We start from the raw sequence: 6000 nt of genomic DNA, 5'->3' as shown, positions 1-6000 counted from the left end.
CCTTGGTAGCTTCCCCTTGGCTCCACCACCTGTATGCCTTCTCTCTTGCCCTTAGGCTCCCCTAGACTTCTCTGTTTAGCCAAGGAAGTTTTTTTGGCTCCTTTCCCCCTTTTCACTTGTACTGGATTCATCTCCCTCTGTGCCTGAAGGATTGCTTCCTTTAGGAATGACTGCCCTTCCTAGACTCGCATCTTGCCAATACTCCCATCCTGCGGTATGTCATTGACTAAACTCCTAAGGGCACTAAAGTTAGCCTTCCTAAAATCAAGCACTTCCACCCTACTAGTTATCTTACCCATCCTACGCCATATGTTGAATTCAATTGGTTGGTGGTCACTGTCCCCAGTGTGACCACAAGTCTGTAGCTCCCCTACTAGGTCATCTCCTGTAGCCAACACCGGGTCCAGTAAGGCATTCCCTCTAGTGGGACCGTATACCTTCTACATTAGGTGAAGGTCCTGCATGCAGGTTAAGAACCTACATGAATGGTTGGATTTGGCTGACTGCTCCTCCCAGCAGATGTCAGGGTACTTTAGGTTCCAATTGACAACCACGTCCCTAGACTGTATGGCCTCCGAGAGCTGCCTCAAGCATTCTAAGTCTAGCTTTTCCTCTTGGTGTGGTGGTCTGTAGCAGACCCTCACCACCAAGTTCCTTTCCCCTTGACCTCCATGTATCCTAACCCACAATGCCTCAACTTTCTCCTCCTCTGCTCCCATTTTGCTTAGGGTAGATGTATAATGCTCCTTTACATAGAAAGCAACCCCACCCCCTTTCCTCCCTACTCTGTCCCTTCTGTACAACCTTTAGTCTTCAATGTGTACTTCCCAGTCATGGGTAGGGTCCCACCAGGTTTCTGTTAGCCCCACCAAATCAAAGTTATTATCTGCAAGCTGAAGTGTGAATTCTTCCTGCTTGTTTCCCATGCTCCTAGCATTAGTATAGAGGCACTTGAGCCCTCCGAATGGTTCCTTTGGTGCTCCCCCCCCATTCTTATGTCCAAAGGGCCCCTTAGTAAGTACTGGGATGTACTTTTGCATGTCTCACAGTTTGTAGGTTCTAGACTCCCTCCATCTCCTGTCTCCTTATCCCCTGTCAAACTTAGTTTAAAGCCCGACGAAGAAAGTCAGCCAACCTGTAAGAAAAGAGACTCTTACCTTTTGTGGAGAGATGAAGCCCATCATGTCCCAGGAGGTCCCTTGCATAGAAGTGTGGATCGTGGTCTAGGAAGCCAAAACCTGCACAATGGCACCAACTCCGGAGCCCCGGGTTGACTTCTCTGACACAGTTGACGTGATGCCTACTGCGACCACAGACTGGGAGGATCGACAAGAAGACCACCTGTGCGCCTCCGTCTTCCTAAGCCTGGTCCCCAGAGCCCTGTAGTCACTCGTGATACAGTCTGGACTACTCCTGGCTGCATCATTTATTCCCAGATGGATAAGGACCATGGGTAGTTGTCAGAGGGCCGGACAACTTATATAAGTCATTACTTATAAAAGTAGCTGTGAGTGTAGGGGTCTTTTAGATAGTATAACTTATACACAAGGAGACATTAGACTATGTAAGTTAAAGCAGGCCACAGGCTCCAACAACCTCCTCTCCTGCTGCTAAATGGCAGGAAAAACCTGAGGGTCTGCACAGCCCACATGGCAGGTAGCTACATGCTGACGGCAGGCAGGGGGACCATGTGGCACCAGCACAGGCTATGTGGTAGGGGAGGAGCATAGTACCAGTACAGACCGCATGGTGGTATCTTGGTGGCATCACTCGTGCAGCCTGTGACCCAGTGCAACCCCCAACCACACCAATGTTGGACATCCTTGAGTTAGAGCCTGGGCTTTCCTGGCCTAATGCATGTGGCCCCAGTAGCTCTACCTAAGGATGTCAAAGCTTAAGTTTTTATGTGCAGATGAAATTCCCTGTCTAAAGAGTAATGTGTAACAATCAAATAGGCACACCTGACCTCTGCTTACAAAGGTTGATTTAAAGGGCTGTGCTGAGGTTTGATTTTTATAACATGTTGTTACCCACACACATAACTCATTAAAAAGTCCTAAGGTTCAGTGAAAATACACTGTAAGGCCATTATCTATCATTGCTTTTGACTCTAATGTAATAATTTACAGGTAGAGTTGTCCCAAAATAAAAAAGCACAGGAATAAATATTAAAACAAGCATACAAAAACTTAAAATTTCCATCATGTAAGCCAGGAGCTTCCAACCTGTGGCACCATGCTACAAGTGGCAGGGGTAAACTTTGTGTGTGTCATGCAGCAAATCAGACAGGAAGCAGAAAGCAGAGAAGCAGACCACACAGAGAGCAGAGTAGCACTTAAATAGGCTGCAGGATTAATTTGTGGCCCACTTGCCTGTAAGGTTTTCTCCCTCTGATGTCCACTCATGCAACTCATTAAGTTTCCTTGTAGTGAGTGCTAAAGTTCAGGAGTAACAATTTTGTCTAGCAAAAAAGTAAATAAATCAATGCTTTCTAGGAAAATGAGCTAAAAGTTTATAACAAGAAGCTAACTGCACTATTACTTATGTTTAATAGAAATTATAAAATCATTTCAGGCTTTTTAACCTGAGCCATGAAGTCTTTACTACACATTAAAATGGAGACTAAACAATCAGAAGCCTACAATGAAAAAAAATTAAACCCCCTCTGTCTCTCCCCCCTCAATCAAATCCAGCCCTGGAACACTACATTGCTTCCTATTATCAATCAAATATTACATTTCTTAATAAAAAGTCTTGAAAAAATTGCCTTAAAAAAGATTTTGTAAAAGCCAAGTGATTAAGCGAATTTGGTTACCAGTGGCCATGTCTGCATGAGACACTGACTGCGCAGTAACTGAAGTTACTATGTGGTCATGCTGAGGAACAGCTTTTTTATGATGCTGACTGTGCAGTAGCTCATAACTACTGCATTGTAGCATCACATCACACTTTCTGCCGTGGAGTGCTACTGCACAGAAGTCATGGGCTACTCTGTGGTCAGCATCTCATGTAGACACAGCCCCTCTGATATACTTTTTCTGCTGAGCTTTCCACCTTTAATCCACCTACAGTAATGGCTTAAGTCATGAAAAATTATTTGCTACAAAGTTTTGTTCAGAACCTGTGGAATGTTGTGCATGGTTCCAACAAGAAATGAAGCATTATTATTTGTGCCATGGTGCCTAGAGACTTCCAGTAGTGTCAGTCTTAGCATATCAAATATACAATATTCCTCTCTATGTATCCTTAAGAGTGACTACTGTATATATGTATGGGATGTAGATAAGAATTACCTTCTTGGTTAGATATGTACACCCTTGTAAAAGGGAAGTGGTCTACATTAGCTCAAAAACCACTATCAGCAAAAAAAAAGTAGGGGGAGAGGGAGGGAGGGGGAGTTTATTTGCTTTTGTCAGCATTTAGTATTTGTATCTATGGGTGTATACACATGTACTAAATTTATTTAAAATATGATGACTTAACTAAGTCAACTTAATTTAATCTATGTTGGAGCATACACATATACAGCTCCTTGACATGGTGGCAGCCATATTGGCTGCAGACAGAAGTGCAGCTCCACGCTTTAATGGAGAACACTTTGCAGGAAGTGTTCTGAGTTACAACAATCCCCTGGACCAAACAGAAGTTCACTGTTGGTTCCAAGGGGGAGGGGAATCTAGCTGCCTGCAGCTGGTTTCCCCTAGCAATGGCCCTTCCTCCCTGTGAGCCTGCAAAGTTTTCAGAATGGGAGGGGGAAAAGGGAGCAGAGGGAGCTCATTCTATGGGTTTATAGCCAATTGGAGGGTGGGGTGGATGAATTGGAGCCTCCTTACCCTCACCTTGGCAACTAGGGCAGGGAGGCACCAATAAACCTGCTCAACCCTTCAGCGGGGGCTAAAACCCAGACCAAACTCTCTCTGGTTCCATTTCCCCCTCCCACTCTGAAAACAGCTTGAGGCTTGCAGGCAGCACAGACAGAAGTTACAAAAGACACTTTAATTTGAAATGTCTTCATCTGACTCCTCATGCAATAAGGGTTTATATTTTCACCTGATCAGCCATTTTTAAGCTATCTGCAGCCATGCATTTGTTTTTGGTTAAGGCTATAGACTGCATTCTGTGGCCAGATTGGGCAAAAATGATCACTTCTGTTTGTGCCCCTTGGGTGCATCTACACAAGACACTAAATGAGCTACTGTGCTGTAGCTCATTGCTACTATGCAGTAGTGTTGCCAAGCACTAACCATGTGATGCTACTGTACAGTACTAACAAGATACTGTGCAGTAGCTCATTGCTGCTGTGCAGTAGCATCAGAGGAAAAACCATGTGGCAACAGTACTGCACAGTAACTACACAGTAACAACTGTACAGTCCACTGCTCATGCAGTCCTTGTGAACTAAGTTGACTTAAGTAATGTGACTTAAGATAATACACTTCAGTGATATATTATCTTGTGCTGCATTCAAGTCGACTCTGCTCCACATACATGTGTATGCTCTGACAGTTAAGTTAGTATCTGTGCACTCAATAAGTGCACAACACAAATTTAAAATAAAATAGATGCTCAAAAAATGGCTTCTTCCCTTATCACTGCTGAGTTACTTTGGATTATTTCCTGTTTTTCCTCCTCCTTAAAAATGAAAACATTTTTAAAAAAAAAGAAAACAAAACAAACTAAAACGATTATATTGAAAAGGTAGGCGTGTGACCTGAGGATGGGTACCTGGTACCCAAAAAAGCACTTGTCTGTATCCCTCCCAACTTCACAGTTGGATCAATTGAAAATATCACATACAAAATTCCTTGCTGCTTGCTTTTTAACCTGGACCATCACTGCTGCAACATCACTCCAACACTATTGAAAAGATATATAATTGACATAAAAATCTTACATGAAGCAGTAGCGTGTGTGCTGTTTTTCTAAAGTATATTCTGTCTCAAAAGTAGCATACTGGTTTGCCGTAAAGGAAACTTCTTGGCACTGAAATTCAGAAACTTCTTGAATAAATCTATTAAGAATACTCAGTTTAATAGGTTTGCAACATTTAAAACTATCCTATAATTCTGACTTGAAAATATTTGGAAAAAAAAATAATACCAGTAAATATTGATCTCTCCATGGCCACAGATTCACAGAACTTCAGGGCTGGAAGCGGACTTTTGTGATGATTGGTTTCAGCCCCACTGGTCTGCGCAGGAAAGACTGCTAGGGTCAAACAACTCCAGCAATGTGTGTGTCCATTTTCCTTTTGAAAGTCTCCAGGGTATGTCTCTGCACTACCCCTGCTTGGGTCTATTCCAGAGTCTGGTCACATGAACTGTGAAGTAAGGGTGTGCAAAGCATTGGTCTCTGATTTAATTCAGAGAAGATTTGGTCCGATTTGGAGGCCAAATCACTGAATCTGAATCAAATTGGGAGACCAAAAAAACCCCTCTAAATCAATTCGGAGCCTCCGAATCAATTTGAAAAAGATTTCAGAAAAAGATTTAGAAATTTGGAAGTCAGTCTTTCAGGGGAACAGAAACTGAGAAGAGGGAGGGGAGAGTAGGAGGGGAAAGGTTGACATCTGTAGCTGCCCAGTGACTGTGATCTTTCCCTGAGTCCCCTTCCAATCAGAGTGCTCTCAGAGAAGGATGTAGAAACAGCACATAAGCCTCTGCCTGCAGCCTTTCTATCCCTTTTGTGAGCTGTTTCTGCCTGAGCACTGGGAAGGCCTCCTGTTACAGGCTACCATCCCTGCTGTTTTTATCCTGCTGTGCCTTAAGACACACACAATGTCACACGTCACGAGTTTGGCTTTCAGAAGCTTGAGGTGCAGTTTCCTAGAAACCCCTGCACCCATCTCCTTGAAATGTGGCAGGCTTCATGGCCTCAGAAGGGGCTACCATGCCTGCTGTTTTCACCCCACTGCGCCTTAACACACACACAAAGTCACACGTCACAAGTTTTGTTTGTCAGCACGTTGAGGTGCAGTTTCCCAGAAACCCCTGCACCCAA

General features: G+C 43.8%; 1 protein-coding gene and 1 long non-coding RNA gene across 2 annotated transcripts in view; both read left to right on the top strand.

The window, feature by feature from the left end:
• Positions 1–5648, top strand: part of LOC109289104 — an 8955-nt gene extending 3307 nt beyond the window's left edge. The window contains exons 2-3 of the long non-coding RNA XR_002095300.1: positions 1884–1886; positions 5562–5648. This is a non-coding gene — a long non-coding RNA (uncharacterized LOC109289104). The remainder of the gene's footprint in view (positions 1–1883; positions 1887–5561) is intronic.
• Positions 1–6000, top strand: part of CACNA2D3 (calcium voltage-gated channel auxiliary subunit alpha2delta 3) — a 1192973-nt gene that overhangs the window by 856691 nt on the left and 330282 nt on the right. The window lies entirely within an intron of this gene.

The sequence above is a fragment of the Gavialis gangeticus genome, unplaced genomic scaffold (assembly GCF_001723915.1).
Source record: "Gavialis gangeticus isolate Ggan-Ray unplaced genomic scaffold, GavGan_comp1, whole genome shotgun sequence".
Lineage (NCBI taxonomy): Eukaryota > Metazoa > Chordata > Crocodylia > Gavialidae > Gavialis > Gavialis gangeticus.
Note: the sequence above shows the minus strand (reverse complement) of the source record. Positions and strands in the feature narration are given on the sequence as shown.